The sequence below is a fragment of the Triticum dicoccoides genome, chromosome 3B, assembly GCF_002162155.2.
Source record: "Triticum dicoccoides isolate Atlit2015 ecotype Zavitan chromosome 3B, WEW_v2.0, whole genome shotgun sequence".
In the NCBI taxonomy this organism is placed as follows: domain Eukaryota; kingdom Viridiplantae; phylum Streptophyta; class Magnoliopsida; order Poales; family Poaceae; genus Triticum; species Triticum dicoccoides.
The window spans coordinates 48,547,616-48,558,378 of record NC_041385.1 but is presented as its reverse complement, the minus strand read 5'-3'; the positions used below and the strand labels follow the sequence as shown (position 1 = coordinate 48,558,378).

At 55.6% G+C, this 10,763-nt stretch overlaps 1 pseudogene; it reads right to left on the bottom strand.

Annotated features, from left to right (window-relative positions):
- Nucleotides 1-10,763, bottom strand: part of LOC119279228 — a 132,107-nt pseudogene that overhangs the window by 4,070 nt on the left and 117,274 nt on the right.

The window sequence follows — 10,763 nt, the reverse complement described above, 5'->3', positions numbered from 1 at the left end:
AAAATGTTAAAAATACAAATAATATATCAAAAAATTCAGAAAAATAAAACTAATTCAATTCAAAATGTTAAAAATACAAATAATATATCAAAAAATTCAGAAAAATAAAACTAATTCAATTCATCAAACACCTTATGTGCATAAGAGGAACCAAAAGCAAACCTACACCCACTTGTGAAGAGAATGGCTCCAAATGGCTAAGTGTTGGCTGCTGGATGGGTATATATAGGGGAGGGGCTTTAGTTGCGGTTGGCCTGGCAAACCGTGACTAAAGGTGCCCGAAGGCCTTTAGTCGCGGTTGTCCTGGCCAACCGCGACTAAAGACCCTCACGTGCGCCAGCTGGCCACCGAGCGCCCTGGGCCCAGGCCTTTGGTCGCGGTTCACCTCCAGAACCGCGACTAAAGGTCCCATTAGTCGCGGTTCCTACAGCTTCGCGACTTATGGGGCTGGACGGAAGCCTGTTTTTCCACCAGTGGCACCAATCTCCGGAAAGACATCCATTGTTTTCTTCACATCATCTTCTGCGTGCTCTCGGTTAATTCTACCACATAGACTGCGCAAAGACCTTTTTGTGAAGGGGGCATTATCCATCGATCCAAAGAAACCTCCGATTATGCTGCACACCTTAGCCAAATTTACATTGTTCTGCCTCAACTGCTTGACGAGATCTCGTGTGTAAACATCTATGTGCTTGTGTGACGGCCAGTGCAGTGTCTCTCCAAAGTTTGGCGATAATGAGTGGTTGTGACTATCCCTATGCTCTGCAATGTACCACCCATTATCCTCTGCTCGTAGGAGCCTTATTAGAGCTGGGCATTCGCAGCGGCATGATCTTGTATTTTCAACACCAGCTTTGCCCTGCGCAAAATGACCAACACAGAACAGTAACTTCACAGCACCCCTGGGGGGGGGGGGGGTCACGAGCACCATCTTACTTTACCATACATAGGAAAAAAACACTTCACACTTACCGAACAACCGCAAACGATTTTCTTGCATGCATTTAATCCTCTCCACGTTAAGCCGACTCTTGCCGTATCGAATCCCAAATCCCCTTTCCCATGAGTACAAATTGTAGAAGTCGTACGCCTCTCCAACTGAGTTAAATGTCGTGCCAATACTTGGCGTGACCACATTGTCTCGTGGATTCTCAGCATAGTTCCGGACCGCTTTCTCAAATGCACTAACACGGGTTGGGCAAGGAGGGCGACTTGGTGCCGCTGCACCGATCCTCAACCTACAGTATCATAACGGAATTTATAAATCAATAAATGCACATTATTTCTGCTGTGATCAGAGGTAGAACTCCCGTGGTTGCGAAACGTAGCACCGCATGTCTTCTATTCAGACCAACGATAACTAAAATGATCATATCTAATACTGGAATGTTTTCATCCACAATTCACCGCACAAATTGGAGACGTATCTCCAGTCTATTATTTATCCATCACACTTACATGGCAACAACTTTAGTGATGTGAACCATACTTGCCACACCTCAATCAATCCCCTAACATCAGTTAAACAAGACTACTCAAGCATCTAGGGGTCTGCTCCTCAAAAAGACAATCTTCAGACTAACCATTCAGATATGCAGCTACTAATTCAGCCATATCATTGGTCTCTCAGTTATACCTAGCCACAAATTAAATTCATTCCTATTTCTAGTAGCCACATAGCCGCACATTGATATGTATGAGCAATCAACAAATCTGCTGAGCACATCAATTCTACTACGTCTGAACGGCATGAACTGACCTCTTATTCCAGCCCGGAGCGCGTGGGTTCATCTTCCCAGTAGACAGCTCCGAGCTTGGTGGCGACACGTCCCTCCTGTCGCCCACTGCTTCACTCACCATCAAGATCTGCGCGTCCTCTGTATTTGTCGCCTGCTCGTCAACCCGCACCTGCTGTCCAACTGCCTCCTCCGCCACCGGATGACGCTCCAGCACCATGTCCACATCAACGGGATCCGCCCCCGCCAGCGCCGGCACCAAACTCTCCCCAACCTCTTCAAGGAAATTCGATCTGCGCGGCCAAATTGCAAACCCTCTAACAATCAACAGATATCCTGTCTCAGATCCTACAGAAGAAGCTCACCATCAAAACAGTTAACCACATACCCGCGTATAGGCTGCATCAGGAACTCCATTCTTGCCGCCGTCGCCGGCACCGTCGCCGCTCAGAAAATTAGGTCCGCTTTGCCCTAGCCGACACCTGCACACCCTCGTGCTTTAGTTCCCACCATGGGCCCAGCGGAGGAAAAAGATATCAACCCGGGCCACGGACCAGACGGCAAATTAACCTTCTGATCCACGGCCCAACTATCCTTACTCAAACGGACGTTACACCGGCCGTCATACTGCGGCCCACCACCCGCCCCTGTCGCCTACGTATTTCAGCACAGCCCCCATTTCCCATCCCGCCGACACCGCGCGTATATAGAAATAGCACAGATCTCCATGCTCCAGCCGACGTCCTAGATAACAGGCTCATATGAGCTTGCGCTCAGATACTACACGTCCACCTCACATGTCCTTTCTTTGTAAGTAGGGTAGCTTGAGATCCTTCTTTTGGACCACTAAACTCCAAATTGTTTATGCGGTTAAAATTATCAGATAATTGTTCCATGTTAACAGAAGTGTGAACAAAATTTACTCCCCCGTCCCATACCATAAAAACGTTTTTGATACTAGGGTTTTGATACTACACTAGTATCAAAAATGTTTTTATATTATGGGACAGAGGAAATACCATCTTACAATATTGAAGAGCAATATACGATGGCAAAAGGAAGTTGTAAATGCTTCTACATATCAAACACGCAAATCGGTCGGCTACCACACCTAATCGGCGCAGCATACCTGACTCCACCACCGCAGGCACACCCTGCTTGGCCCCACGGCTGCGCACCCTAGTTGTCGCCGCGGACGATACTGGGTGTCAACGCAGGAAAACGCCCAGGCAGCCGCAGGCCTCCTCTAGCCGGCCACCACGTGCACTGGCTGCCGCCCACGCCGGATGCTTGCTCAAGTCGATGCATCGATGAGCGGCCGTTGAGTTTGTCCATTGCCTCGATCTGGCGCGCCCTTTCGCTCATCCTCGACCTCCATCCTCGCCATGCGCCATGGCTGGCTCCATCGACGGCGGCCCTGGTCATCCTCGCCGCCGCGCCATGCCCGACCTCGCCACCATGTAACTTACTTCACGCGGGGTTGCGTGTCAAGCTATTTTTTTTTGCAGCGCCGAAATAGCGTTTTAGCACGCTGGGGTGGTGTTTTGTTTTACCAGAAGCACTATATAATTCACGCTGCACCGCGGTCCAGCCCCTTCCTGGCTTCCTCAACTCGATCTGCACCGCGGTCTCACCGGTCCTTCCAGCTCCTGGGCCTCGCCGCGGCAGGGCAGCGCTCCCGCCCAACTTCACTCCCCGCCGGAGTACGCGCATCACCAAAGCCGACCGGGGCTTGGATTCGGAGTCCAAGGCCAAGCGTGTCCTCCTCCTCCGCTTGGGCCTCATCAAGAACGACGAACCGCTATCTGATGTGATCCTGGACAAGTACAACAAGCTGTTCGAGCAGCCCCTCGCAGTGGACGTGGTCCGCGCGTTCGCTGAGTTCTATGGATGGCAGCTTCCACAGTCTGTCCTCGACGGCCTCCTTACGCCCCTCTCCATGCCATGCCCCTCTGCGGCATGAGTGCGACGCCCGTGTCGCCAACCTGCCCCCCACCCTTCCCTATGGAGGACAGCCTCAAAGTGATCTTCTGGAACGTGCGCGGGCTCAATAACGCGGCCAAGCGCACGACGGTCCGTTCTGTTATTGCTTCGGCATCACCTTGTATCGTTTGCCTTCAGGAATCGAAACTTGCTTTGGTCTCGTCCGCTCTTATTTGCGAAACTCTAGGTCCCGCCTTCGATGGGTTCTTCTGGCTGCCTGCGGAGGGCACTCGTGGCGGCGTCATTCTCGCTTGGAATAGTGCCCTCATCTCATTGTCTAACCCGATTGTTGGGGACCACCACGTCTCGGCTGTGGTTACCGCCACCTCCGGTGGCGCCCACTGGTGGATCACTGGCGTCTATGGCCCCCAAGGCGACGATGCCAAGCTCGCTTTACCGAAAAAGGGTTTCCCCCCGCTTTGTATACAAAGCAACCAACCGAATCATACAGGGATAGGTGCTGGGGCGGAAGCAGCACAGTCACGCCCAAAAGAAACAACAGAGAAAGAGCAAAAGAAACAAATGCCGACAACGGCGGATCAACAAAAACGAAGAAGTCTCGCGATCGCTAGGCCCACCAAGTTCATCCACTAGGCTCCAAGACTCCGAAGCGCCGGCACCAATCAACACCTCCAAGAAGGATCGCGACGATGACGACGCTGCTGCCAAGGGTTTCCCCCGGTACACGACGAGGCGAGAGGAAGAGAAGCCCCCGACGCCCTCCCGGAAGGGCAGGCGGCACCCACAGGCGCCACCGCGCCGGAGTCGGCCACGCCGACAGGGGTTTCCCCCGATCCCAACCCGCACCTCGGGCGCTTCGGATCCCGCCACCAAACCAACCACCACCCTGCGCCAACGCGGTCGTGAGGCCTCCATGCCGTCTCACCACGGCACCGCGAAGTGAGGACAGCACGACGAAGAATCAGAGCCGGGACTAGGGCATCAGCACCATCGGCACGCGGGAGGGCCCCACCTCCACTGTCAGCGACAGTAGCCGTCCGGACGCAATAGCAGGAGCACACCAGGCCCGTAGGCCCACAGGCCCGGCCGAGCCCTCGTGGGCCCGTAAAGCTCCCGCCTTCGCGCTGCTGCCGGCACGCCATCGGCGCCGACGCCCCAAGTCCGAGCCGCTCCTCCTCCTCACCACGCCGCAGACAACGAGACCATGCCGGGGGGCCGGCCCGCTAGGGCCCCATCTGGGCCCGACGTGCCCAGATCTGGGCCGGGGGCGCGACGACGGCCACCCAGCACCACCACGCCGCCTCGCCGCCAAGGAGCGGCGCCGTCACCACGCCGGCCGCCGGCCGCCACCACAGGGCCGCCGGACCGCAGCCAAGCCGAGCTGCACCACTGCCGCCTCCCTGCCCCGGGAAGGGAGCACGCGCGCGCGGGGACTGGAAGGCCCGCCGCCGCCGGCATCACCCGGGCCAACGCCGGGGTCGCCCGCCGGCGGCGGCGGAGGGAGATGGGGATGGCGGGGTCCTGCGGGCGCGGGGCGTTAGCTCCGCCCCGGCCACCTCCCGGGGAGGGGGCGCGAGGCGGCCTAGCCGGAGGAGGGGCCGGGCGGAAGGGGGGCGGAGGCGGGGGGCGGGGTCGACGGCCGGCGGCGGCGGGAGAGGCGGCGGCGGCGGGAGGGGAGCGGGGGAACCGTAGCCCGTGTGTGTGGTCGTGTATGGGCTCCTTTCGCCAAGCTCGCTTTCCTCGACGAGCTTCAGCAGCTTCGCTCCTCCATGGCCGGGCCTTGGCTTCTAGGTGGTGATTTTAACAGGAATGCCTCGGCCCGCGACAAAAACAACGACCGGATCAATAGGCGCATGATGAACAGATTCCGCCGCTTCATCTTGGATCATGGCCTCCATGACATCTACCTTCATGGGCGTCGTTACACCTGGTCGAACGAACAGGACAACCCAACCCTAGTGCGCAATGACCGTGTGCTCTGCACACCCACATGGGAGCTCGCCCATGCTCACTGTCTCCTGCGCTGTCTGGCGTCGGCGGCTTCGGACCACTCCCCTCTCTTTCTTGATTGCGCACCTCGAGGGGCCGGCGGCAAGCGTTTTCACTTCCAGAGATTTTGGCCCGGCCTTGAGGGCTTCCAGCAAACCGTCCATTCCGCTTGGCATTCCACCACCTCGGAACTCGACCCTTTTAGGCGCATCTTCGCCAAGCTCAGGGCCACCGCGCGCAGCCTCCAGCGCTGGAGCTCCCGCTTTGCCTCTAATCTCGCCGCCCAACTTGGGCTTGCCCGCGAGCTCATTGCCCGCCTTGACGAGGCCCAAGACACACGCCGCCTGTCTCCTCCCGAGGCCTGGCTCCACCGACAACTTAAGCGCAAATACCTCGGGCTTGCCTCCCTCGAGCGCTCGATCGCCCGCCAACATGCCCGCCTGCGATGGCTCCGGGCTGGCGAGGCCGCGGCCGCTATTTCAAAAATCCGGGCGTCTCAACGGAGCAATAAGAATCGCATCCTCAGCCTTCTTGTTGACGGAGTGCATGTTTCGGGTGAGGCAGATATGGCCCAGGCCGCCTTTGCGCACTTCTCCTTCGTCCTCGGTGCCCCTGCGGAGCGCGGCTTCACCCTTGACCTGGCGGCCATTGGCCAGCGATCTTTCGACCTCTCTGCCCTGGATCATCCATTCTCTTCTACTGAGATATGGGAGGCTATCAAGCGGCTCCCCTCCGGCAAAGCGCCCGGCCCCGATGGTTTCACGGTCGAGTTCCTACGCTCTTGCTGGCACATCATCAAAGATGACCTATGTGACGTCTTCGACAAGCTCTACGCGCTCAATGGCCTGGCTTTCCAGCGGCTCAACGAGGCCTACATCACTCTGCTGCCCAAGCGGCCCGACGCCGCCTCCCTCTTCGATTACAGGCCAATCAGTCTCATTCACCTGATCGCGAAGCTCTTTGCTAAGGTCCTCTCGCTTCGGTTGGCGCCGCACCTTGGCGAACTCGTCTCCCCCAACCAGAGCGCCTTCATCGCCGGTAGAAGCGCCCACAACAACTTCCTCCTAGTCCAGCAGACCGTGCGGCAGCTGCATCAGCTCAAGCACCCTCGTGTCCTCCTCAAGCTCGACATCGCGCGCGCCTTTGATTCGGTGTCCTGGCCGTTCCTGCTCCAGGTGCTGCAGCATATGGGCTTCGGCCCAAGGTGGCACGAGTGGATTTCCATTCTGATCTCGACGGCCTCAACACGTGTTTTGATCAACGACGCACTGGGCTCCCCCATCCCGCATGGCCAAGGCCTACGTCAAGGCGACCCGGTGTCCCCCATGCTGTTCGTGCTGGTCATTGACACGCTAAACACGTTGCTCCAGTTCGCCGTGCAGTCCGGGATCCTCAAGCGACTCACGCGCAGGCATGCTCCGTCGAGCGCTTCCCTCTTCGCTGACGACGTGATTATCTTCTGCCATCCTGATAGGTCGGAGCTCTCCACCATCAACTCTCTGCTCGATCGTTTTGGCATCGCCTCGGGCCTACGCACCAACTTCGCTAAGTGCCTGGCCACTCCAATCCAGTGCTCCATCGATGATGCCAACGCCGTCGACGCGGCCCTCGCCTGCCCGGTGGTGCCCTTCCCCATCCAGTACCTGGGTCTACCTCTCTCGCTCAGAAAAGTGCCCGCGTCCCACCTACTACCCCTGATCGAGAAGCTCGCCCGCAAGCTCGCTACCTGGAAAGCTGCTCTGCTCAATCGTGGTGAGCGGCTCAATCTCGTTCGGCAAGTCCTGAGCGCCATGCCTGTCCACATCCTCCTCGCCATGGCCCTCTCCCCCGCCATCCTCAAATAGGCCAACCGCATCCTTCGCGACTTCCTCTGGCACGGAAGAAAGGACACGCACGCTGGCTCCTGCTTAGTCAGCTGGGCACGGGTCTGTCGCCCGATCGAGCTGGGAGGTCTTGGCATCCACGACCTTCAACGCACTGGCATCTCTCTCCGGATTTGTTGGCTATGGCTCCAGGCCACCGATCCCTCACGTCCGTGGTCCCACCTACAGCTCCCACGCGACCCTGAGGCGCTCCAATTCTTCCGGGCTTCCACGGCATGGGTCATTGGGGACGGCAACACTTGCCACTTCTGGGTTGATCCGTGGCTGGATGGGCAATCGCTCCTTGATAGCGCTCTTGCTCTGGCGGCATTGGTCCCTCGCCGCGTCCGGCGATCCCGCACGGTGGCCCAGGCGCTCTCCGACCGCTGCTGGATTTCTGACATCCATGGCCCCCTTGGCCCTGCTGCTGCTGCTGACTATGTTGGGCTTTGGCGCCGCATACAGCACATTGAGCTCACCCCGCGGTCGGATCTGCTCCGTTGGCGCTGGACTGAGAATGGTGTCTACTCTGCCTCCTCCTGCTACAACGCCCTCTTCCACGGATCCACGGCCTCTGAGTTTTGGCACCTCACCTGGCACACCAGCACCCCCACATCCATGCAGTTCTTCATTTGGCTAGCATCCCTCAACTGATGTTGGTCTACCGACCGCCTGGCCTGGCACGGCCTGCCGCATGAACCGGCGTGCGTCTTCTGTTGCCAGGAACCCGAAATGCTACACCACATCCTTGTGGGATGCGTGTTCGCGCGTATCACTTGGCACGAAATCCTCTCGTGGTGCTCCCCGACAACCGCTCCGCCGGATGGGAACACCGGCTACTTTGCTTGGCTCTCTGATGCCACTCTCCTCCTCCCGGCTGCGCGGAGCCGAGGCCTCGCCACCATCGCCTCCCTCACTGCATGGTCCCTTTGGCGACACCGGAACGCGACCATCTTCGACAAGATTACCCCCTCCTCCTCCTCCCTGATCGCCGCGATCAAAGATGAAGCTCGCCCCTCGGCCGCCGTGGGAGCTCAAGGTCTCGCTGCACGTAATCTTGTAACCTGAACTTGTAATCTTTGGGGCTGAGCAACCCCCTGCCCTCTGCTCTCTCTGGGATCATGGGCTCGCCACTAGTGCGCACAAGGCTTTGATTCCCAATCATGTACTTTGTTCTCTCCTCCTATCAATGCAATGATACGCTAGCTTAGCGTATTCGAGAAAAAAAATAATTCACGCTGCAGGTAGCGCTCCAGCAGGCACGCTAAATTACAGTGCACGCGCCCAACACAAACGATATTTTCCACTCAACATAGAACGAAGAAGATCAAACACACACAAAATAAATCAACAATAAATAGTTCGATTATTATTACAACTCAAACAAATAGTTTATTTTCAATACACGAAATAGTTCATGAACAATACAATAAATAGTCAATACAACAAACATACAACATCAAACTAGTTTTATCGCCCATTTCATGACCACCACTCCTCGATTAGATCCTTTTGAAGGTCATATGTGTTTCGGCACATCGAGTGGCATGATAAGAGGGAACAAAGCGTGCCACCCTCACTGCCCTCCTCCGCACTCACACGGGATGTCCCACCTACTCATACTGAGAATAGTCTAAATCTTGCCCACGCTCATTCTTGATGATCATGTTATGCATGATCACACAAGCGTCCATGATGTACCAAAGGATCCTTTGATCCCAAAATCTAGCCGGTCCTCTCACAATAGCAAATTGGCTTGCAAAATCCTGAAAGCTCTCTCTACATCTTTCCTAGCCGCCACCTTAGCATTGCGGAAATCAAGATTTTTCTTACCTTGCGGTGCCATCAACGGTTTGACAAATGTTTGCCACCTTGGGTAGATGCCATCCGAAAGATAGAAGTCATAGTTGTATCTATGCCCATTTGCTACAAACTCCACCGGTGGAGTTTCACCATTTGCAATACTATTCATGAGTGGTGACCGTTGAAGAACATTGATGTCATTGCAAGATCCAGACATTCCGAAAAAGCATGCCAAATCCAAGTCTCACGATCGGCCACCACTTCAAGGATTATATTGGAACCATTTTTTTGGCCGTGGAATTGTCACTTAGGAAAGTTCATCCAACTCCAATGCATGCAATCTATTGAGCCAAGCATACCTGGGAACCCGCGAGCTTTGTTCATCTCGAGAAGCCTTGAAGTGTCCTCAGCATTGGGAGCTCTCAAATATTCCGGACCAAACACTTGCAAAATTCCAACTACGAAGAGCTTGACACACATGATGGCTTGACTTTCACCAATGGCCAAGTGGTCATCAACTAGTTCCGCCGGAATACCATATGCCAACATACGCAACAGTTGCGGTCACCTTTTGAAAGGTGCTATGCCCACAACTCGATGCTCATCCTAAAACGACGCCGAAAGTAGGAATCGGGGTATGTTGGGTTCTCCACAAAATAGTTCCTCATCAATCTGTTGTGGGCATCGATCCTTTCCCTCCACAATTTCTGACGACCGAAAATCAAACCACTGTGCTTCGGCTTTTATTGTCGTGCATAGCTAGGATCATTACGGCGTCCTTCTCCTCTTGAAGATCAAATTCTTCACTGGAAGAATCATAGGACGAACTCATCTACAAACTTGAATTTAAACTAATTTAAAACTACAAACAACATGCACCAAATTCATCTACAAATGTAAAGTTAGAAGCAATATATACCGTGCAAGTGTTTTGTCAAACACCTTGTGGGCGCCGAGCTGCAAACGGCCGCCGGGCACTGTTCATCCGAGAAACGGTGTGCTCGAGGGGCGGCGAGGAGGAGAGAAGCAGCGGCGGGCATCGGGAAAAGCAGGGGAAGCGGTGGTACGCTGGGGATAGGCAGGGGAACCGTCGACGGGTCGCCGAAGCGAATGGGGGAAGGTGCGGGCGGAGGCACCAGCGCCTGAAGGTTTCAGATCCGGTGGTTGGTGAGGTTCGCATGCCCAATTGGCTTGCCCAGCGCGTGCGAGCGGGCGCACCAAATAAGCAATGCGCGATGCAGTTTTCCCCAACGCGCGAGAGAGGGGCAGTGTAACGCCCCGGATTCGTTGCGCCAGGTGTCTGCCAGTTATTCGCCGTTGTTGCCTTGTCATTTGCTTGCGTGTTGCACTTTTCCATGTCATCATATGCATTTCATATCATGTTATCATGTGCATCGCTTTTGCATACGTGTTCATCTCATGCATCCGA